Raw genomic sequence first — 25,264 nt, 5'->3', positions numbered from 1 at the left:
ACTTTTCCATTTGGCTTTTCAAACTGTTGACTTTTTTCTCATGACTTTCCTGCATCACTCTCATTTTTTCCTCTCTTTTATTTTATCTTCAAAGTCATTTTTTAGCACCTCTATGGCCTGAGACCAATTCATACTTTTCTTGGAAGCTTTGGATGTAGGAGCCCTGATGTTGCTATTCTCTTCTGAGGGTGCACCTCGATCTTCCTTGTCACTAAAGAAACTTTCTATGGCCCACATCTTTCTCTGTCTGCTCATCTTGCCCACCTATTTCTTGACTTTTAACTCCTTCTTAAATTGGGGCAATGCTTCTAGGCTGTACTGTCCCAAGCTTCAGGGGGTCCCAGGTGGTATGATTTAATAAGGGACAGGTTCTTCACTCACCTGGCCTGTGCTCTGGTCTGTAAATAACCCCAAGCCTACTTGCTATCCAAACAGGAAACAAAATTTTGTTTCGCTGGGTTAATAGCTCTGAAGAGTCTGTGCCCCTCCTCCACACAGGCTAATGCCATTCAAGATTGCTTCCTGGTTTCCAGCAGGGGTAAAACAACCAACTTCCACCTCAGCTTCAGCAGAGAGTCCTGGCCAACCACTCAGCCCTCTCACCAGACTGTGAGCTTAGTTCCATATGATGCAGAAACTGTAGCCCATTTGGAGGCTCCAGGGGTCAATTTCTCTGGCGTGGCCTGCCTTGGGCTGGATCTGTGTTGGTTCCACTTCAGGGTTAGACTCTACTTCCACCCCAGTATAGCAGACCCCTCCTACTGAACTTCTAAGCTGTCTTTGACTGGAAAAATGATCTCAGCCCCTCCTTTTGTGGGTTCTGTTGCTCCAGGAATTGTCCTATGGCATTATTTAGAGTTTTTGGAGTGACTGTGTCAGGAGTATCTAGAGTTTACTGCCTTTCCTCCAAGAAATAGCTATCTTTGGCAAGAAAACCCCAAATGAGGTCATGAAGAATTGGCCACAATTGAAAATGACAGAAAAAACAATAAAGATGGCAGTTTGTTGTTCAATTTCCCTCCAGAATTTTCTTCATAATATTTTCTCCATTAAACCTTTCTTTAAAGGCAGCTATCTGTAGATTCCTTTCACAAATGAGTTATCTGTCAGTCCCCTTTAAGGGCTTTGAAAAAACTCCTTCTGTCACAACAGGTAATTGGCATTTCCAGGAGTCTCTGTTTGTTCTTAATGGCACAAGATCAGTATCTAAGGTCTTTGTGAACCTGAATCTCTCAAATGAGGGTAACATTAAACATATGTATATGCATAGCTTGCTTTAAATTATATATCTTGCATGTAATTATTGCCAATACTTCATTATATTCTTTGCATGTTCTATCTTGGATTATTATCACAAAAGAGGGACATTTTTCCTCACCATCCTCCACTTCTTCCAGCTCCATAGAAAAGAGGGTAAGAAGTTCATTTCTTCTACTGGCTTAAAGATTCTTGCATGCAACAGATGCAGGTCGAATAGGGTGTTGGCACAAAGGCCCATAATTCGGGTTCGAGGCTCCTTGTGGGCTCAGCAATCACCAGAACAAGTGACCTGGACCATCAGATACTGCTCTCCTCAATGAGACTATAAAAGAGGTGGTCATCAAAGGACTGGTGGTATACCTCTATAATATATGGAATAACTCCATACCCTGGTTGTTTGGACAATCATGCTGTGTATTCTAGAGTCAGGGACCCTATGATGGAAGGGGCTTATATGCCTATATATCCTTTCATTATAATATCATATAATTTTTAACACCTCCATTAAATGATCCAAACCTTTCAGTTAGTGGATCAAATGGTTGTATTCCTCAGGTTCTGAAAAAGTTAAGGACTGATTCAGGACTCTAAAGGAATGGGCAGAGTTCCTGCCAAAAATGTGCCCCTACACCCTAAGTAGATTAGAATGTAGGAAAAAGATCAGAAGGGCACAGATATTGTTATGATTTTATTTAGTATTTATATATGTATACATTATTAAGTATATTTTTGTATCTATATGTTTTATATGCATATATTATAGATACATCTACAATATCTATAATATACATATACATCCATACATGTATATGCGTGTCTATGTGTGTATGTATATATGATGTGAGCAATCCATATACACTGTTCGCCTCCCATAGAGCATGCTCTGACTTACTATTCATCATCTCAATGAACCTTTAGATCTAGCCCATTTCTTAAAGGACTTTGTGCTTTAGTATGATGTGATAAAGCTTGAGTTGCTCTTAGTCATTCTCCCCACATGTGAGAGTGGCAGGGGGCAGGATGTTAAGTCAACTAAAGGAATAAGAACCTTCCAGCTCAGCTTCTTGGCTTTGACTCTTCTGTGTGGCAAGTAGCATACTTTACCCTTAGATTCCAATGAAGGAAGATGGAGAAAGGAGTAGAACCCCTTTCTGCCAGTCAAACGCCTACTAAAGAGGTGGGTTTCCACACAGGACCTTGGCTGCCTTTGTCCATTTTATGTTTTCATTCTTGAGTTGGATATGTCCAGGCTTGGAGGCGACCTTGTCTGGAGGTCTGGGGTCCAATAAGAAAAGTAATTGGTCTGTTAATGAGTGGTAATGAGTAGTAAACAGTTTGGTTGGAAAAAAAGGCTGGCAGAAAAAAAAAAGTTTCTGTATCAGAAATTAGCTAGACTTGGCTGTTTTTACTAGGAGACAATTACTAGAAATGGTTTGGACAATGCAGTGCCAAGATGAAATATCAAATGCCTAATTAGCAATTTTATAGGCTATATTACACTCTAAGGAGGTTTGAATATTAACACCCCTGCGGTTTGTAACTATAGTTATAAGTTAAGTAACTGAATCCTATTTTATTAATGCATGCTTGTGTTTTTTTTTTTTAAATATCAAGCATCACTTGTATGCATAGGAATATATCACCAGTCTCATACCCGATTCATTTTGGAATCTGAGTACCCTTGTTATTGTCCCCATTTAGGGGAGGGGCCTAGATGTGAGCCAATAAGTAAAATCATTCCTGGGACTCTAGGGTAGGGGACTTCTTGAGCCAATGAGTGTGAGAATAGGGAGTCTGGCCTCTTCTCTTTAGAGGCACATTCCCAAGACTGAACCCAATCCAAACTGTGTGCTTGTGTTCCTTTAATGGAGGCTTATGGATGGACTCCTTTGGTGGTCTGGTAAAGTCTGTGTTTCTCTTCATAATAATGTATTTGAATGCATAAAATAAAATATGTAGGTTTATTTAGTGTATTGATGTATAATTGTCAAAATATATTTATTGACAATATAGTGCTTACACTGTACTAAGTAGTTTATATTCTTATCTCATTTGCTCCTCATACCAACCGTGGGAGTTAGGTGCTATCATTCCCATTTTACAGATGAAGAAACTGAGGTTAAATGACTTGTCCAGGGTTACATAGCTAAGAAATGCCTGAGGCTGGATTTGAACTCAGGTCTGATCCCAAGTCTGGGCCCCGTGCTCTAGAATCACGTAGCTGCCTGTCTCTAACTCTGTCTCTAAGTTCACAGATCTTCAGTTAAGTCTGTCTGTCTTAGTGGAAAAGAAAGTGGTGTAGTAGCCTGGTACTAATGTGATCCATGAGTGGTTCTTCAAGGTTGGTTATAGAAAAATTCTTTTTAGCAATTTGTAAACAGTATGGAATTTATGGGTTTTTATGTACTTTATTCTTTATTTTGATATTTTTGTTATTATTGAGCTTGTTAAGTTTAGCATTTTTTTAAGAAAAAATTAGTATGGAGTTAGAGACCATAATTTTTTGACTATAAACTTTTGGTCAGAGGCAGAATCCTGGGGCAGGCTGGGGTCAGAATTCATCAGGGAGAGAAGGACTCAGAGTGAGGAAAGGCTTGAGTAATGGCATTCATAACAGAGAAATGGGCAAAGAGACCCATAACCAGAAACCAAAACATTCCAGTGTGTCCAGATCTAGCCTCTCCACAGGGGCCCAGGCAGCCAAGCCTCTGAAGCTGAATATTAGAGGAGGTAAAAAAAGAAAACCGCCTAAAGCTGACAGTAAGTAAACCTATTGTTTTTGTTTTCTGAACAATAATACCAAAAGTAACAGCTAACATTATCTGCCGCTCTAAGGTTTGCAAAGTATTCTTTATCCATTATATCATTTGATCCTTCCAATAGCCCTGTGAAGTAGGTACTATTATCTCCATTTTACAGTTGAGGAAACTGAGGCAAAGAGTCACATAGCTAGTATCAGAGGCAGAATTCAAACTCAAGTATTATGACTCTAGGCATAGAACACTTATCATGTGTTTTTAAAAACAAAACAAAACAAAAAACTCTTCATTTTTATTTCTAAGATTTCAAAAATAAATTCAACACTAGGAATACAGTGATATATTTCTTAAGGTAACTAAGAATCCAAATCTTCCACATGGATCACCTCCTTCCCATGCATTGAAAGATCTGATTTCTGTCTCCCTCTGGCAGTGCTGCAAGCTGTGTCCTTTCCTTACACCAGTATGTGGGTACTTTCTTCTGTACTTTAGAAAACTGGCTCCTATAGCAATCCATCAGCATTAACTTCAGTTCTAATCCTTTTATTTACAAATGGTCATCTTTCTTACCTATCATTTCATCTTTTCATTTTAAGGAGTTCATCGTACCCAAGGACAGGAACAAGGGATTCTAGCAGCTGCTTTGAAAAACGAAGAAAAAATATTTTCTGATTCCCCCAACTATCGCTGACATTTTAAAAAGTCTAAAATTGAATACTTTGAAACCTTTTTCTACATTCTAAGACAGAACCAGCCTTCAAAGCCAGACCTTCAGACTGTGTTCTTATCATTAAGGAGGTGTTTGTAGGTAGCAAAAGTGATGACATTTGTTCATTCTAGAAGTAGAGATGATATGTTTATCACCTCTGGTCATACACAGTGGAACTGTGTTATCCTTAGGGTTATTTCTGTTCTCTGCGTGTGTGTGTCCTCTGTCTTTGTCTTTTTACTCTCTATCAGTCTGTCTCTCTGTCTCTCTCTCCCTCCCTCCCCCCTTTGTCTCCCTCTTTCCCCCCTCCCTCTTTCCCTCCCTCCCTCCCCCCTTTCTCTCTCCCCCCCTCCCCCCCTTTGTCTCCCTCTTTCCCCCCTCCCTCTTTCCCTCCCTCCCTCCCCCCTTTCTCTCTCCCTCCCCCCCTTTGTCTCCCTCTTTCCCCCCTCCCTCTTTCCCTCCCTCCCTCCCCCCTTTCTCTCTCCCTCCCTCCCCCCCTTTGTCTCCCTCTTTCCCCCCTCCCTCTTTCCCTCCCTCCCTCCCCCCTTTCTCTCTCCCCCCCTCCCCCCCTTTGTCTCCCTCTTTCCCCCCTCCCTCTTTCCCTCCCTCCCTTCTCAAAATGTCAGATGATTGTGCTTGTTAAGGGACCTCAGGTTTATTGGGAAGAAAGGAAAAATTAAGGTCTGTGACTATAGGAGGTTGTCTTCTGTTCACCTCTGTTAACCAATTTAATTGGAATTCATATTTCTGCTAAAAAAAAAAGACGTGTTTTTTGCACAAACAAAATTAATGCATCTAGGATAAGAAGGGAAAAGGGGTAAATTTTGGATCAAATATCTTTGATTAAAAAAAATATAAGGGGGCAGCTAGGTATCACAGTGGATAAAACACCAGCCCTGAGGCTGAGGTCAGGAGGACCTGAGTTCAAATCTGTCCTCAGACACTTGACACTTGCTGTGTGACCCTGGACAAGTCACTTAACCTTCATTGCCCCACAAATATATATATATATATATATATATATATATATATATATATAATGCACCAAATCAATAATAGTAATAGAAATAGAAATCAAACCAACCCTAAGGTTTTACCTCATACCCATTAAATGGTAGAAGGGCTAAGATGAAAATAATCAATGTTGGATAGGTCATGAAAGGACTGCTGAGAAGAGCTATGAAATGGCACAACCATTCTGGAAGCCAATCTGGCATGACCATAATAACCATGCCAAAAGTGATAAGTATGGTGATGTTTTACATGATCATACATGTATGGCCCATATCAGATTGTTTGACACCTCAGGGAGGGGGAAGGGGAGGGATTATTCTCTAATACTATTCTACTGCCTTATTGAAATGCATGTTTCATTTACGTTCAGAAACAAATAAATACTTTAAAAGAAATAGCCATGCCCTTTGATCCAGGGATTCCACTGACCAGAATATGCTCATGGAGATAATTGACAGAAAGGCCCCATAGACACCAAAATATTTGTAGCAGAAGTTTTTGTAAAGCAGCAAACAAAAAAATAGAAACAAAGTTGGTGCACATCAAATAGGAAAAGTCTAAGCAAAAGCTTAGAATATTCTAAATGTTATTGTCCTGTAAGAAATGATGAATGCCACAAACATAGAGAAACATGGAAGAATTATATGAACTGATGGAAAATGAAATAAGCAAAAACAGGAAAACATTATATACAATGATTACAGCAATGAAAATGGAAGGATAACAATGACAGAACAATTGAAATTGAGTTGGGTCTTCTATAAGAAGACACCATTTCCTAGCTTCTATGCAGAGGTTGGAGTTCTCAGGTATAGAATATTGTGTATAATTTCAGATTTTTTTCAAAGTCAATTGGTTTTGCCGATTTTTTTCTCTTTTTTCCTCTTTACAAAAATTCTTTGTCATAGCAATGACTCTCTTTGAGTTAGGGAGAAGGGGAAATATGAGGGAACTACAGTCAATGTATGACCAAAAGATAGCGGCAAAAATCTTTTCCCAAAATTAAATGAATGTCTTTGCGTTTTCTAAACCATAAGAGACTTTACAAAAGAACATTGAATGAGGAGTCAGGAGATGAGTTCTAGAAGATCTAGTTGATTTTCTCATGAGCACACTGTGAAACTCTTGAGAAGTCACAGCCTCTCAGTAACTGAAATAAGAAATTTGAACTGTTTTCTGACTTTTCTACTCAACAGCTACAAGACAATGGAAAGTAATCAACAGATAGACTATTTGCTAAGGACTGAATTTTCCAAGAAAATGGAATTGGCCCAGGATTATGGAAAGCCTCATGCTGTACCTTCCTTGACTCATTATTCTAGAGGCCACTGGGTGTGTTGATATGGCTTCCTGATTACCTAAAGGCTTAAAAGTTCCCATGCAGTTGGAGTTGATGTTTCTCAGGCTTGGTAGGATTCCAAAAGAAACTACAGAGTTGTCATGCCTTGTCCTACTGACCTGCTGACTTCAGGGCTGGTGCTTTATCCACTGTGTCCCCTAGGTATCCCCTATAATATGTGGATTCTGAGGAAGCATGGAGTTTGCTGGGTCTCAAAGGTGAACTTAGAGATCAGAATCATAGGGTTAGATGTGGAAAAGACCTCTAGGTCATATATTCTAAACTTTTTCAAGATCAAGAAACTGAGGTTTAAAGAAGGGAAATTACTTCCAAAAGCAAGGATTCAAACCCAAGTATTCTGAATCCAGTTCCAAAACACTGGCTCCATCCTCTTAGCAGAGGTGTCAGATAAGGTCACTTTAGACAGTAGGAAAAACATGAACAAAAGCACAAAGTATTTTGGGAGTATTGCAAGGCAGCTAATTTGATTAGACCAGATAATCTTCCTGGAGCCCAAGCAGATTTCTGGGCAAACAGGGGCATAGTCAGAGAAGAAAAATAGGAATGCCTGTTGCTGACAAGGATGGTGACAACTATTCAAAATAAATATGTCAGAACAGACTAGGCACCAAAAGCCAAAAGTGCTAGTGATGGCAGGGGAAATGTGGATTTTGGATAACTGTACTCCAGCTGACTGCAATTTCATTTAAAAAATGTAAAATAGTTGTCTCAGATATGAAAGGAACCTTAGAGACTATTTCCTGCCAACTGTACTTGACCAATAGTTCCTCCTATATCACTGACAATTGTTCATGGAGCCTCAGCTTGAAGACCTTCACCCGATCAGCACCTAGAACAGCGCCCTCCCATTCCTCCAACTCCATTTTGAAATTTCTACCTTGGGGCTGAAGTGTTCTGACTGGTGAGTGAGGAGTTAATGCAAACTCACCTAACTCACTACACCTAACTGGCCTCAGATGGTGCTGTATATCTTATCTAGCTATTTGTCCTAAGCATTTTTGCCATCATAAACAAGCAAGTATTCATTATCTCCAGACCAAAAATCTTCCTTCCCTGTCTACGATTCCTCTTTATGTTTTCTCATGCTTTATAAGAAAGTAAGCAGGGGCAGTCAGATGACACAGTGGATAAAGCATCAGCCTTGGATTCAGGATGACCCAAGTTCAAATCCTGCCTCAGACATTTGACACTTACTAGTTGTTTGTTACCCTGGGCAAGTCACTTGACCCTCATTGACCTGCAAGAGAGAGAGAGAGAGAGAGAGAGAGAGAGAGAGAGAGAGAGAGAGAGAGAGAGAGAGAGAGAAGGAAAGTAAGCTCCTTGAAGGGAGACACGGTTTCACTTTTTTTTTTTGTACTATCAGCATGTGGCACAATGCCAGGGCCATAGTAGGAAGTGCTTAAATGTTTTTTTTTCTTCCATCCTTCCTTCTTTCCTTCCTCCCCTCTTGCCTCCTTTCTTTTATTTCTTCTTCCCTTTTCCTTATTTCCTTTCTTCCTTTCAACTTTCTTTCCTCCTCCCTCCCTCCTTTCTTCCTTTCTTTCACTTAAATACATTTTCAATCATTTATCCTTATCTTCTGAGTAATCCTGTTCCATTTTTAGCCACTTCTAATTGTTAGGGAGTGTTTCCCTTTACTGTTTTTATAGATAGAGCTATGAATCGAACCTCCACATTTTATAGATGACAAAACTGAGACCCAGGGAGAAGTGACTCCCCCAAGCTCCCCTAAGTCATGCTTCTGGATCTCTGATAGCCACATAGGGAAGTCCTTGACTGGGAATTTCCTCTAGAACTGCACATCAGCAACCCATTTCTAACTTATCATCTTAGAAAATTGTTTGTGACATAGAAAGGTTTTTTTAAGTAACTTGCTTATTGCTAAACATCTAGTATGAGTCAGAGACAGTCCTTGAACCCTAGTCTTCCTAACTCTAAACATGATCTTTATTGTCCAGGGTTCTCTAAGTATATGATCATATCATCTGCAAAGAGTGATAGTTTTGTTTACCTCATTGCCTATTTTTATTCCTCTGATTTCTTTTTTCTTGTCATTGATATAGCTAGCATTTCTGATATGATATTGAATAATAGTGATGATAACAGATATCCTTGCTTCACTTCTTATCTTTTTGGGAAAGATTCAAATTTTTCCTTGTTACAGACGTTATTTGCTCTTTATTTTAGAGAGATACTACATATTTCTTAAAAGGCCCCAATGATTCTGTGAAAGGAGCTTTCTGCATTTATCATTATAATCATATGATTTTGGTTTTTGTTATTGGTATGGTGAAATATTCTAACACTTTCCCTAAAAAAGTAACCCTGCATTCCTGGTATAAATCCCACCTGGTCATAATCTTTGTGATATATTTCTGTAATTTCCTTGCTAATATTTTATTTAAAATTTTTTTATCAATATTCATCAAGAAAACTGGTGGGGGCAGCTAGGTGGCATTGGGGCAGCTAGGTGGCGCAGTAGATGGAGCACCGGCCCTGGATTCAGGAGTACCTGAGTTCAAATCCAGCCTCAGACATTTAACACTTACTAGCTGTGTGACCCTGGGCAAGTCACTTAACCCCAATTGCCTTACTAAAAAAAACAACAACAACAAAAACCAAAAAACTGGTGTATAGTTTTCTTTCTCTGTTTTTGCCCTTGCTGGTTTAGGTATCAAAACCATATTTGTGTCATAAAAAGTGACCTACTTTAAAAAATGGTTTACATAGTATTGGGATTATTTGTTCCTTATATATTTTGGTTGAATTCACTTCTAAATATATCTGGTTGTAGAGGGTTTTTTTTTTCCCCCTTAGGAAGTTCATTGATGGCTTGTTCAATTTCTTTTTATAAGACAGGGTTATTTAAGTATTCTATTTCCTCCTCTGTTAATGTGAGCAGTTAATATTTTGGGAAATATTCATTTATTTAGCTTAGCTTGTCAGTTTCACTGGCATTTATTTTGGTAGAATAACCCCCAATAACTGCCTTAACTTCATCTTCATTGGTGGCATAGCAACCTTTTTCATTTTTTTATACCAGTAATTTGGTGTTCTTCTTTATTTTAATCAAGCCAATCAAATGGCTTAGCTATTTTATTTTTCCCCATAAAACCAGCTCCTAGTTTTATTTGTTAACTCAATGATTTTTTATTTTGTTTTGACTTTCAATTTTATTAATCTCTTCTGATTTTTAGGATTTCCCTTTTGGTATTTAATGGGGGATTTAAAAAATTGTTCTTTTTCTATTTTTTCAGTTAGATTCCAAATTCATTGATCTGTTATTTTTCTCTTTTATTGACATGCATTTAGAGGTATACATTTTTTCTCTAAGAATTGCTTTGGCTGTATCCCACAAATTTTGAAATGTTGCCTCATTGTTGTCATTATCTTTAATGAAATTACTAATTGTTTCTATGCTTTATTCTTTGACCCACTTATTTTTTAGGCTTATCTGGTTTCCAATTAACTTTTACTCTATGCTCCAACAGCCCCTTACTAAATTTAATTTTTATTCTGTTATGATCTGAAAAAGGTGTATTTAATACTTTTGCTTTTTTGCATTTGGTTGTGAAGGGTTTATGCCCTAATACATGGTCAGTTTTTGTGAAGGTTCCATGTTCAGCTCAAAAAAAGGTATACTTCTTTCTATTACCATTCAGTTTTCTCAGGAGGTCTATCATATCTAACTTTTCCAAGATCTTATTCATCTCCTTGACTTCTTTCTTATTTATTTTATGGTTAGATTTTTCTATATCTAAGAAGGGAATTTTGAAGTCCCTCAGTACTATAGTTTTGCTATTTTCTCCTATAATTCATTTAACTTTTCATTTAAGAACTTTGGTGCATACATGTTTAGTATTGATATTACTTCATTGTCTGTGGTGCCTTTTAGCAAGATGTAATTTCCTTGCATTTTTACCCTTTTAATAAATTCTATTTTTACTTTTGTTTTGTCTGAGATTAAAAATGCTACTCTTGCATTTTTATTCGGCTAAAACATTAAAAATTCTGATCCAGTTCCTTATTTTAACCCTGTGTATCTCTTTGTTTCAAGCATGTTCATTGTATTGAACATATTATTAGATTCTGGTTCCTAATCTATTCTGCTTCTACTTCCATTTTATAGGTGAGTTCATTCCATTCATCTTCAAAGTTCTGATTTTTAATTGTGCATTGAAATCAATCCTATTTTCTTCTGTTTATCTTTCTCTCTCTTTTTATCTTGTCTCTCTTCTGAAGTCTGTTTTTCTTCTGACCACATATATCTGCCCACCCTTTTTTCCTCACCCACCCCCTTTCTCTTATCTTCTTCCCCACCTACTTCCCTATATGTTGATGTATTTTCCCCTCTTTGATCTAATTTAGATGTGAATGAGTTTTAAGCATGTCCCTCCCCTACACATACCATTTCCCTCTTCCACTGTTAAAAAAATAGTAGAGACATGACCTTGAAAACAAAGGTCTGTACAAAGTTATGGGTTTTCCAATAGCAATGTATGACTGTGAGAGTTGGACTATAAGGAAAGCTGAATGCTGCAGAATCAACACTTTCCAATTGTGTTGCTAGAGAGGACTTATGGGAGTCTTTTGGACAGCAAGGAGATCAAATCAGTCAATACTTAAAGAAATTAATTTGGGCTATTCACTGGGAGGTCAAATACTGAAGCTGAAGCTTAAAATCTTTGACCCTATAATTAGAAGTCAGGACTCATTGGAAAAGACCCTAATGCTGGGAAAGATTGAAGGTAAAAGGGAATGGTGATGGCAAAGATGGGTAGATATTGTCATGGAAAGAAGGAACATGAACTTGGATAGACTTCAAGAGGTAGTAGAGGATAGAAAGGCCTGGTGTGCTATGGTTCAGGGGGGTCACAAAGAGTTGGCCATGACCGCACGACTCAATAACAACAACAACAACAACAACAACTAAAATAGCAGAGGTCTTGGAATATAATATTCTGAAAGGCAAAAGAACTGAGATCAAAAACAAGAATAACCTGCCAAGAAAAACTGAAAATAAATCCTTCAAGGTGAAAAATGTATATTTAATGAAATCGAAGACTTTCAAGCATTTCTGATGAAAAGACCAGAAATGAATAGAAAATTTCAAATACCAGATTCACAAGAAGCATAAAAAAGGAAGCCTGAAAGAGAAATCCTAAGAGACTCAAGAAGATTAAACTATTTACCTTTCTACATGCATCTTGTAAGAACTTTATCATTATTAGGGCAATTAGAAGGATTTTACATAGAAAGAGGGAATGGGAGTCAAGTGATTATGGTGGATGATGTAAAAAAAAAAAATGGATAGGTCAGGATGCCCTGGGAGAATGGGGAAGGAAGAGGAATAATGAGGAAAGTTATCTTACATGAAATAGACAAGCAAGGAAGAGATTTTTTTTAATGCTAAGCTTCAAGCCACCTTTTACACTCTCATCTTTCACCTTCCTCAAGAAGCTTCTTAATGCATCTTCACTTTGTGCCATTAGAGCAGTATTGTCTGCATATCTGAGATTCTTGATATTTCTGCCAGCTGCTTTCATTCTGGCTCTTGATTCAACCAGCCTGGCATTTTGTATGATGTACTCTGAATGTAAGTTAAGTAATAAAGTGATAACATACAGCCTTGTGGTACTCCTTTTCCAATCTTAAACCAATCAGTTGTTCTGTGTTTGTTTCTAACTATTGCTTCTTGGCCAACATATAGGTTCCTCAGGAGACAAGATCATCCAGTACTCCCATCTCTTTGGGGACTTGCCACATTTTGTTGTGACCTATACAAAGGCTTTCATGTAGTCAATGAAGAAGAAGTAGTGGCTTTTCTGGAACTTTCTTACTTTTTTCCATAATCCAGCAAATTATGGCAATTTAATCTTTAGATCCTCTGCCTCTTTGAAAACTAGGTTGCTTTTCTAATAATTCTTGCTTGGTTCACATATTGCTGAAGGCTGACTTGTGGAATCTTAAGCATAACCTAGCCGGCATGTGAAACAAGTATGATGATTCAGTAATTTGAACATATTTTTGGCATTGCTCCTATTTAGGATTTTGACATAAACTGATCTTTTCCAATCCAGTGGTCATCGTTGAATTTTCAAAGTTTGCAGGTAGCTGCTAAATCTTGTGTGATCTTGATTGTGGTATTTTCTTTTTGACTTTGGAGATCTGCAATTTGGCTAAAATATTTCTGGGAGTGTTCACATTGGGATATCTTTCATCGGGTAATTGATAATTTAAATTTCTATTTTACCCTCTGTTTCTAGGATAACTGGGTAATTATCCTTGATAATTTCTTGAAATATGATGTCTGGGTTCTTTCTTCAATCATGACTTTCAATTAGTCTAGTAATTCCTAATTTATCTCTCCTTTATCTATTTTCCCAGGTTATTCCCACCCCCCACCCCCTACCACATACTTCAAATTTTCTTCCATTCTTTTTTTTTTTTTTTTGGTGAGGCAATTGGGGTTAAGTGACTTGCACAGGTTCACACAGCTAGTAAGTGTTAAGTATCTGAAGCCGTATTTGAACTCAGGTCCTCCTGAATCCAGGGCCAATGCTTTATCCACTGGGCTACCTAGCTGCCCCCATTCTTTCATTCTTTTGAGTTGGTTTTATTATTTTGTGATATCTCATGGACTTCACCAATTATAGTTTTTAAGGACTTATTTTCTTCAGTGTACCTTTTTGTATCTTTTTCCATTTGGCCTCTTCTGTATTTAAGGTGTTATTTTATTCAATATTTTTTGTGCTTTCTTTATCAAGCTGTTAATTGTCTTTTCATAATTTTCTTCCTTTGCTTTCATTTCTTATGATTTCCTTAGACTCTTGTGAAGAACTCATTTTGTAATCTTTAAATCATGGTTTAAATGTGAAATATTAGGATTAGACCAAGTGGGAAACACTTTATTTAACTCAGGCCCCAAAATAGGCCTTTGGAGCACCTGACTAAGTAAGTTTGGAGGAGCTCACAAGCCTACTGTTGTCTACCAAGTGGTGAAATGTTTCTGCTTCAGCCACGGAGGAAGGTAATCTACTAAAATGCAGATCAATAAGTGTATATATTGGAAAAAGGAGTGTTCATGCTAATAGAATTGGAAAGTCTTGAAGTCTTTAAGGAACGAGAGGAAGTAGACCTGTGATTTAATTGATGAAAAGAATTCCCTAGTGAGAACACTTCCTTCATTGATGTAGGCTGGCATGTATAGTTTTTGAGTGCTACCCAGAGTAAGGAAAGTTTAATTGACTTGGACAGTGTCACACACGGCCAATATATGTCAGAGGCTATAATTTCACTGATGTCTTCCTGTCTTTGTGCCTAGTTCTCTATCCACTAGGCCAGAATTTCTAGTACTTCTTAGTCAGTATGTCTTTATACTCTTTGAAATGATGGAAAACCACAAAGAATTTTTATGTGGGTTGTATCTGTTATATTTACCATATTATAAATTAAAACATCTTAGTATTTTTATGAAAATAGTTTTTACTTTGTTGACCCTAAAGGGTCTGCAGGCCCCGATTTTCTATGTCAAACTCTCTATTGTTAAGTAATAATAAATACAATTTCAGTTATTTATTATATCTAGTCATACAGAAAGGTGGCAGGAGGTAAAAAAATGAAGGAAAAATAATGATACTAAAAAGATAATAGCAAATTGTTTTGATTCCATATAGCCCTGAATGCTAAAGATAAACCTATTTATTAACATCTTTTTAGAAAACAACCACTGTTTAGATTCCAATATATGGCTGAATGTAGATAGCATTTCTTCTTGTTGTCTAAAGTATGTTTGTGGGGAAGGGGTGGTATTTTGATGCTTCTCTAAGTTTAAAAGCTCAGTTATTCTCAAAACCCAACTTTTTATTCATTTTCAGTAGGGAGAAAAGGCCTCGGGAAAAGAGGATATACCACATTTTATTTTACAGGAGACAGTCTTTTTTTCTTGATGTAACATCTCCATCTGGTGGCCTTTTAGAACACAGTGTGAATGATAGTCTTAACTTTCATTTTGGTTTTGTAGACATGGACAGGAATGGAATGACCATTGAAATACACATATGTAGTGTAACCAGGTTTGAAAAATACTTTCTTTGACAGGAGATGATCAGAGGAGATCAGCAGTGAAGGATCAAGCTGGTAGCTTGCCTCCTGAGCCATCTTTTGTAAAATATACACACATATACAAATGCAAATATGTGTCTGTGTATTGTATGTATGTACATACACACATATATGTGTCTGCATATATATATATGTGTGTGTGTGTGTGTTTTCTTTTCACACTTTGTTGCTAGAAAGCTGGTCAATAAACCTGTGTTAATCATCTTCTGTGTGCCAGGAACTGTGCTACATTCTGGAGATACTGAGGAAGGAAAAATCAGTCCCTGCCCTGAAGAAGCTCATGGAAGATATTAATGGAAGAGAGGATGTGGACATTACTAAGCACAAAGATATACAGGATAAATTGGAGATAATAAGAATGAGGTTAGAATATAGGATGCAGTGTGGTATAGTGAAGCATTGAGCTGGAAAACAAATGATATGAGTTCAAATCTTGCTTTTGTCACTACTTAAATGACCATGGGCAAGTCATATAAGTTGTCTAGACCTCAATGATCTCATCTGCAAAATGAGAGGCTGAGACTCAATAACCTCTGAGGTCTCTTCATGCTCTGAATCTATGATTCTCTGAACTCTTCTTTCTCCACTTAGGTCCAACCAGCCTCTCAGTCTTAGTAGAGTAGACCCTACCAATATCATGTGACTGGATTGCAATGGTGGTTATCCGTTGTTTATCCATTTCATTCTCCTTGCTTCAAAACAGACCAAATGCTGGAAAAGGGAAGAATTGCCATTGACCCTATGTTATAAAACTTGGAATGCAGAGGGCTTAATATTTTCTCTAACTCTCAGAGTAGGCTGAGGAGTAAGGAAGAACCTGGTAAGTTTATGAACCAGATCAGAAGTAATAAGATGGATGACTTAAGTCAGAGCTTCTTAAACTTTTCGTACTTGAAGCCTTTTTTCACCTGAGAGACTTTTACACCGCCCCCCCCCCGGGTATATAGGTATATAAAATATTAATGTTGCCAAAGTTTTTACAACCCTCATTCAATTACTGATCTAATATGGGGTCTTGACCCACAGTTTAAAAAGCTATGTTTTAAGTTACAGATCTTCTGAAAGCTCCCTCCATTCCTATACCCACTCTTTCTTTGTTCTACTTTCCTTGGCACATGATGAAAAAGCATCCCTGCTCTCCTCAGATCTTCTCTGGTGGTTGCATGAGAAGCCCAGTTGAGCTCAGGACAAGTATCAATTAGGAATTCAATTTCATAGAATAATTCATTAGATTGCTTATATCTTAAAGGTTAATCGTTTTCCCCTCTGTGATTTTACTGGTGAAGTCTATCACAAATGAAAAACTTTCTCTAGCAATACAGATGGCCACTATTTGTTAACATATAGCCTTAGAGGCATAGAGGAGTGCCCTGAGAGGTTTTAACTTGCCCAAGGTCACATAACCAGTATGTAAACCCTGGTCATTCTGATTTTGAGAACAACTCTCCATCCATTGTAATTATTTATAGTTATTTATTATTTGTTACAGCATTTATTTAATGCTTTATAGTTTGCAAAGCATTTTACATAAATTATCTTGTCTCTGTAATACATCTATGAGATCTATTATATATACATAATATACCCATATATACACACATGCATATACACACAAACCTACATGCATACATGTATGCATATATACATATACACACATAAGCTATGCTACCTTTCTTTAGTGTTAGTCTTTTTTTTTTTTTAGTGAGGCAATTGGGGTTAAGTGACTTGCTCAGGGTCACACAGCTAGTAAGTGTTGTGTCTGAGGCCGGATTTGAACTCAGGTCCTCCTGAATTCAGGGCCGGTGCTCTATCCACTACGCCACCTAGCTGCCCTCTTTAGTGTTATTCTTGAGAATTATTTTAAATTTATGTCACTTTTTAACTGTCCAGAATATTTTATTGATTTATTTTATTTTAACTTAGAACAAATGAGTCCCCCAAGATATTTTCCCTTAAAAATTAAACATACAGGGGCAGCTAGGTGGCGCAGTGGATAAAGCACCGGCCCTGGATTCAGGAGTACCTGAGTTCAAATCCGACCTCAGACACTTGACACTTACTAGCTGTGTGACCCTGGACAAGTCACTTAACCCCCACAGCCCTGCCGGAAAAAAAAAGCATTAAAAATTAAGCATACAGGGGGCAGCTAGGTGGCACAGTAGATAAAGCACAGGCCCTGGAGTCAGGAGGACCTGAGTTCAAATCCAGCCTCAGACACTTCACACTTGCTAGCTGTGTGACCCTGGGCAAGTCACTTAACCCTCGTTGACCCCCCAACACACACACACACACACACACACACACACACACAATTAAGCATACAGTGATCATAACTGACAAAACATGTAATATTTTGCTTGAAGTCATTTTGGTAGATTTGTATTTTTGCTCCTAAGCTTAAATTTTCCTCAAAAGCCACATGTCCTTGTTAAATGCCCCTCCTATCTCTTGAGCAAAGATTTCCATTTATTTAGTGGCATTGTTTCCCCAGTATATTAATGCCAATTACCCAAACTATCCCTATTTAAAAGAACACTGGCACCTAATCAACCTAGACAAGGAATGAAGCTACTGATTTTTAAATGTTGGTTGATAATAATAGTGCAGGTATAAGGTATATGAATAGTGGTCTTAACAATAAGCCTCTTTTGGAATTTTGTCTTATAATGAAATTGAAGCAAAGGCTAGATTTGGACCTTGGATGAGAGGCTCTCTACCCTTTGTTTTACTCATGAACATTTACAAAAGTCAATGCTTTTTTCCATTGAAAAAATGGAGTAAAAATGAGATCACCAGGAAAGAGAGCAAATAAGAAAAACAATAGCAAAAAAAGTAGCAGCAGCAAGGGAAGCAAACAAGCTTACTTTTCAAGTCAAGAAGCATTTGTTAAGCACTTTGTTAAATGTCAGGCACTATTGAGTTTTTTCTCTCATTTTAAAAAATTTAAATAATTTTCTTTAACCCAACTTCCATATTTTTGGCACATAATGGACAATGGAGAAAAACATTAACAGTAGTAGAATAGGAAGCAGCAGAAGTAGCATCTGAACTATGGTCTTGTGAATCTAAGTCCATTGCTCTTTCCACTGTACCATACTTATCTCTACCACGATATACCACACTTTTCTTTAGATCACAGTTATGTGCTTATGTGTCCTTTTCCCCATTAGAATGAGAGCTCCTTGGGAGCGGGATCTATATGTTGTCTTTTCTTTATTTCCAGCCTCTAGCATAGTGAACTTGAATATAATGGATAATTTAGAAATGTTAAATGATTGAATTAATAAATGGTGACATAATCATTTTGTGACTCTCAATATTTCCTATAAACCCTAGGAATAAAGAACCTAAAGCCTGAAAGATGGGTTCATCTATTTGTGTTTTCCCCCAGCTATATTGTCTGCCCTATACTCACTACTTTAATGATAATGTTGCCTGTCAGCTTCAATCTAATTGTTCCCTAATTGTACTGTTGAGAGAAGACAGCTGCCATGGCAATATGAGTTATTTCTATGGCTGGTCTTTGAGTCTCATCCAGCATTTCATTCAGTGTCAACTGATGAGTAAGACACTTTGACATTCACGACATGAAACCAGATAACAAAATGTCCCATTTACATTTAATTTTAAAAATTGATATTCTTTTGGCTTTTAAAGCTTCCAAAAATTCTCTCTGGGATTTTTATTTAGTGAATTGTGCTTTCTAGAAAGTCCACAAAGTTTTTCTTGCTATTTTATGTTTGAGATTTAGCCACTGAATAAGAGAACCCAGAAAATGTGGAAGCTCATAGATTTAGAAAAGACCCAAATCATTATATAGCCCAATCCTGTCACAATACAGATGTGAAAGCCAAGGTTCCCAGAGCTTAAATGCCTTCCTTAAGTTCATACAGGCCCTAGGTGGCACCCACATTGGACATGTTACTACAATTAATTCTGTCTACATTTCTATTAGGTTTCCAACTGCCTCAAATTAGGATGTCAGCGCTTACTGACCCTAGTTCTAGCATATCAATGACAGGTGAGTCAAATACAAGTCATGTAACAAATGGCAATCGTAATGAACATCCCTGGAACAGTGGATGATCAGAAACTGGTTTAAGATGCTCAGTGAATGAAGTCTTCTTAAATAATGAGTTTTGGGGGCAGCTAGGTGGCGCAGTGGATAGAGCACCAGCCCTGGAGTCAGGAGTACCTGAGTTCATCCGGCCTCAGACACTTAACACTTACTAGCTGTGTGACCCTGGGCAAGTTACTTAACCCCAATTGCCTCAATAAAAAAACTAAAAAAAAATAAATAATTAGTTTTGGAAAGAGTAAGATGAAGTACTTGTTTTATCTTAGGGTGAATAGAGAGCTGGACTAGCATTTGGAAAGGCTTGAGTTCAAATTTGTCTTCAAACACTACTGTCTGTGTGTCCCCACTGGGAAAGTCACTTAAACTCTGCCTCCTTTTCCTCATCTGTAAAATGGGGATAATAATAAAATCTACCTTCCAGAATTTCTGTGAGTATAAAATGAGATAATATTCATAAAGTGATTTGCAAACCATAAAATGCTATATAAATACTAATTATTGTTGTTATTATTCCTAATACAGGATAGAATACCTCACCAGTTTCAGCAACATTTCCTGTTGAGAATTGCCCCCACCTTGTTAATATTTCTCAAAAAAAAAAATCTGAACAGCAAGAAAATGTGAGTTACTTTTGTCTGCTTATATTGGTCTTGCCTACCTTTAGCTATATCTCCCTTTCTTCCCACTGATACTTAAATTAAGGCGCCACAAATATTCACAGTATTTAAATTCTGGTGAAGATTTAATAGAGAAAGAAAAGAAGGAATGGGCAGAACACATTTAATTTCTTCAGGTCTAATGTTCTTTGTTCATCAGATTCAACTGTATTTTTAAAAATATATATGTATATATATACATATTTATTTATTTTGTTAAATATTTCCCAATTACTTGTCAAAACTTTTTAACAATCATTTTTTAAAAATTTGACTTCTAAATTCTCTCATTTCCTTGCCCCCTCTCTCCCTTGAAAAAGCAAGTAGTATGAGATCAGTTATACATGTGAAGTCACTCAAAACATATTTCAATATTAGCTGTGCAATAGAAAAAAACACATATACAAAACCCTAAGAAAAATAGAGAATGCAAAAAAAAGTTTTATCTGCACTCAATACTCATCAGTTTTCTCTCTGGAGGTGGATAGCATTTTTCATCATGGGTCTTTTGGAATTGTCTTGGATCACTGTCTTGATCAGAGTAGCTAAATCATTCACAGTTGCTCATCCTTATAACATTTTGCTTATTGTGTTCAGTGTTCTTTTGGTTCTGCTCACTTCACTTTGCGTCAGTTCATATAAGTCTTCCCAGGTTTTTCTGAAATCATCCTGCTCATCATTTCTTATAGCACAATGGTATTCCATCACAACTACATAGTACAATTTGCTCAGCCATTCCCCAATTGATTGGCATATCCTCAATTTCCAATTTTTTGCTACCCATAAAACAGCTGCTATATATGTTTTTATACAAATATGTCTTTTTCCCTTTTCTTTGATGTCTTTGGGTTACGGACCTCTAGTGGTATTGCTGGGTCAAAGTTTATGTGCAGTTTTACAGCCTTTGGGGCATAATTCCAAATTTCAACTGTATTTTTAAAGTTAAAAAGTATACATGTATATTCTTCCCCAGCCTAGTAAATCCCAAGTGTAGAAAGAGATATTACTTTGTATTCACTTAGCATTTATTTTGTATTTCCTTATGAGTGAATGTGTTGTTTCTCCTAAAAGAAGGTAAACTCCTTGAACCCAGGGACTGTTTCATCTTTGGCTTTGTTTATGTAGCACCTAGTATAGTGTAGTGAATGAAAATTTCTGAGAGAGAACTTCTGGGTAATGAATAATCTTTTTCTTAATTATGAATGGCAAATAATCAATAAATTGAGGTCAGTTGTTCCTCTTGGCAACCAAAAGACATCTCTCCCTCTGAACATTGAATTCTTAAAAGCTTTTGGAAAAGCAGGTGTTCCCAAGTGTGGAAATCAACTCTGGTTAAAAATCAATGAAGAGGTAGACATATTAATGAAGAGTTGGGCAAAAAGTCTTCAGCTCCTCCTGCCGAGAACATGATCTGATCATGGGACATAGCTGCCTCTAGCAATCTGGACAAAAGAATCCATCTTTACCCAGAACTCTCTAGTTGGCTTTCCCCTTCATAAGTGGGGTTACCCTAAATTCTGATGGAAGTTTACAAGGACAGATGGGGGCTTATTCCCTAAGGGTTAGAACTCACCCAAATAGGATTCTGTTTACAAGATTTTCTTCTTGGGTGGGATCCCACCCAAGATCGAGAAACATGTATCCAGAGGATGTGAGAAATCTTATCTATCAGCAATGTCCTTTAGAGATTGGCTGAATAACCTATGGGAATTGTTTTCTGAATAAGGAAATAGGAAGGGAAAACCTTAATCCCAATTTAATAATTGGTTATTAATGTTAGAGAAAAATAATCATTTCTCTCAGTAGGTTTGACACATAGAAGTAAGAATTGGTTATTGATGGGTTGACTAGTTGCTATTATCCCCCAAGGACACTGTGTATCCCTCAGCCTTCACCATAGTGCAACTATACCATAACAGTCCAACTCTGTATTAGTATGACTTAGAAAAGAAATATACTACAGTTAGAAGGTATAGAAGGGAAATTGGGGGAGGGGTGTTAGTCCTGCAATCTTAAAATAACCAAAATTGACTAGAAAAATTAGACTTAATAATAAAATGGAGTGGATTTTAGCTCTTTCCCTCCTAACAATTTTTTTTCCATATGATTTTCTACACTTGTCATCATTTTGTTTTGAGCACCAGAATTAGTCTCTGTTACTGAAATGTTCAAGTCAAGGTTAATGGAATTATTTTATCCAAGGTTAGCTTTGGGTGAAGTGTGTCTGGCAATTCTTTATTTACACTTCTCTGTTTTCACCACCTCTCTCTCCCTCTTCATATCTGATTTTAAAAGAATTTTCTTTAATAAGGTGTCAGGCAGGAAATTTCTTTCAGTATTTGAATTTTAGTGGAAGCCTTTGGTCCATCCCCAACCATGGTCCAGGATCCGCACTAACTATCAACACCATCTATCTTTTCTTCTTTTGTTTTCCTCCAAATCTATGAAGGCTGAAGAGAAAGGAGGAGAAGCCTTTGATGATGTCTAAATTCTTGGTCTCACAATCTTGATTCAACTAAACTTTATTTTTTTACATTTAATTTTATATCACTCTTTTCTCAATTGCATATAAACAAAACTTTTAATATTTGTCTTTTAAAATTTTGAGTTCCAAGGTCTTACCCTCCCTCCCTCTTCTTTGACAGAGCAAGAAATTTTATATGGATTACACATGTGAAGTAATACAAAACACCTCCATTTTAGCCATGTTGCAAAAGAAAATTCAGACCAAACAATGACAATAACCCAAGAATAATAGGGTTTTTTAATTTGTGCTCAGAGGGACAGCTAGGTGGCACAGTGGATAAAGCACTGTCCCTTGATTCAGGAGGACCTGAGTTCAAATCTGGCCTCAGACACTTGACACTTACTAGCTGTGTGACTCTGGGCAAGTCACTTAACCCTCATTGCCCCCCCCCCCCAAAAAAAAGGAAAAGGAAAAGGAAAAAGAAAAGAAAGAAAAGGAAAAAGGAAACAAAGTGTATTCAGTCTGCATTTAGACTCCTATCAGTTCTTTCTCTGGAGGTGGATAGCATCTTTTATCATAAATCCTTCAGAATTGTTTGGGGTCATTCTATTGTTAAGAACAGTTAGATAATTCACAATTGATCAACTTTCTTTTTTAAAGAAATATTTCATTGCTACCCTTTTTAAAAATATCACTGTCACTTCCCAAAGTCTCCTACTTTCCCACCACTCCCAGTAGAACACCTCATTTTAACACATACATTCAAACACCAACTTTTGGGGACCCCATGGACCATAGCCGGTAAAGTAAGGACTGGTGAAGTAAGAAGCTCCCTGCCTCCACTCTTCCAAACTGTCCTTTTTTTTTCTGGACCACATTATCCTCATCCTTCCAGAAATGGATGCATCCCACTACTAAGCATCTCCTTTAACCTTGCATCTGTCTTCTTCTGCCTTCATATCCTTATGCTGTCCTCTTCTCCCCTAATCCCTTTGTGTGGACAAACTCCCAAGTTCTCTCCTCGCAGACTTCACTTGGTTCCTGTTCTGTCTCTTAGGTCCTATGTTCTGAACTGTCATTCTGTCAACTTGTGATCCTCACTATTCATATTCAGTAATATACTAATTTTAAAGGTCTAATGGGCCTCTTTTCCCTACATAGACAGTTTTGCTAATTTTTGTGCTACCTATATCATAGGGCCTGGAGTCAAGAGGACCTGAATTTAAATCTTACCTCAGACACTTACTAGTTGTGTGATCCTGGACAAGTCACTTACCCCAATTACCTTTAAATAGAAAATCTGGTGCCATCTCCAGTCATACTGATATATATGAATATACCAATATATATCTATATCTAATCTATCATCTATTTCTATCTTTATATATCTGCATTTATATTTATATCTATATCTATATATATATATATCTATCATCAATCTATATCTCTTGAATCCAGATGTCTTTGGAGAAGAGAGTAAGGTTGGTGACCCTACACAGCCTTCTCTCACTTAAATCCAATATACTACAAGTCATGACATCACCCTGATGTCATGGTCCTCTTCGAGAATGAAGGACAAACAACAACAAAAATTTCATGGGATCCAAAGGAAGGAAACATTCATTAATCATCTACTGTATGCCAGCTACTGTGCTTTACAAATATTATCTCATTTAATTTTCACAATGTAGCTGTTATTATTCTCATTTTATAGTTGAGGAAACTAAGTTTAAGTGACTTACCCAGAGTCACACAGCAAATAAGTATCTGAGGCAGGATTGGAACTCAGATCTTCCTGCCTCTGGACCTAGCACTCTATTCACTGTACCACCTAGTTACCTCTAAAGGCAACACACATTTAGAGCTGTAAGAGACCTACAAGATTGTCTAGTATACATCACTCATTTTACAAATGAAAAAACTGAGGCCAGATGAGATCAAATAACTTGCTTTAGGTCACATAGTAGATAGAGGCAATGTCAAGATTCAAATCCCGATCCAGTGACTTGACATCCAATATGCATCTCATACGCTGCTTCCCTTGCCAGTAACTTTCTAGGCATGATGCTTTTATCTTTGCTCCCTAACCCTGAGGTATTTCTCTAATAATAGGCCAGGTAGGAAGAGGATACAAGACAAGGAGAGGAGATTATCTTGGGTTGCATGCCCTCTTATCACAATTTAGGCAGTCACTTATTTTGTCTATGCCAGTTGTTGGTCTTGGTTTAATCCAATAAGAAGCAATGCATAGTTTTTCAGTTTAGTAGCATTACAAGGTCAGTTTTAAAGTCTTTGTCTTTAGAATTGGCAGCAGGGTGGTGCTGGAGCCAACTCCTACAAGAACCAATTGTCAAGTTTTCAATGACAACAATTTACATCTTAGAAATTGGCAAATGCACAAATCAAGGCTTGGTTTATTATTTTGTTATTTGTCTAGACTTAAGAAAGTGAGGTTGGGGCAACTAGTTGGTAGAACACTGACTCAGGAGGACATGAGTTCAAATCAGATACTTAGTAGCTCTATGACTCTGAGCAACTCTGAGTGTGTGTGTGTGTGTGTATGTGAGAGAGAGAGAGAATGTTAATAATGAAGATTAAACTTAAAAGTATTTTATAGGTATACATACAAATATGCATATGCACATATGTATGTGTGTACATATATACATATACACATGTGCATATGCACACACATATACATGCACATATACCTATACATATATTCCCACAGGAGTGCTTGTTAAACATTTACCAGCATAGCCTTGGTTGGAAGAGCCTTTGGATATCATCTAGTCAAGCTCTTTCATTTAGAGATGGGAGAACTGAGATCCAGAAAA

The sequence above is a fragment of the Dromiciops gliroides genome, chromosome 6, assembly GCF_019393635.1.
Source record: "Dromiciops gliroides isolate mDroGli1 chromosome 6, mDroGli1.pri, whole genome shotgun sequence".
Taxonomy (NCBI): domain Eukaryota; kingdom Metazoa; phylum Chordata; class Mammalia; order Microbiotheria; family Microbiotheriidae; genus Dromiciops; species Dromiciops gliroides.
This window is presented reverse-complemented; position numbering follows the sequence as displayed.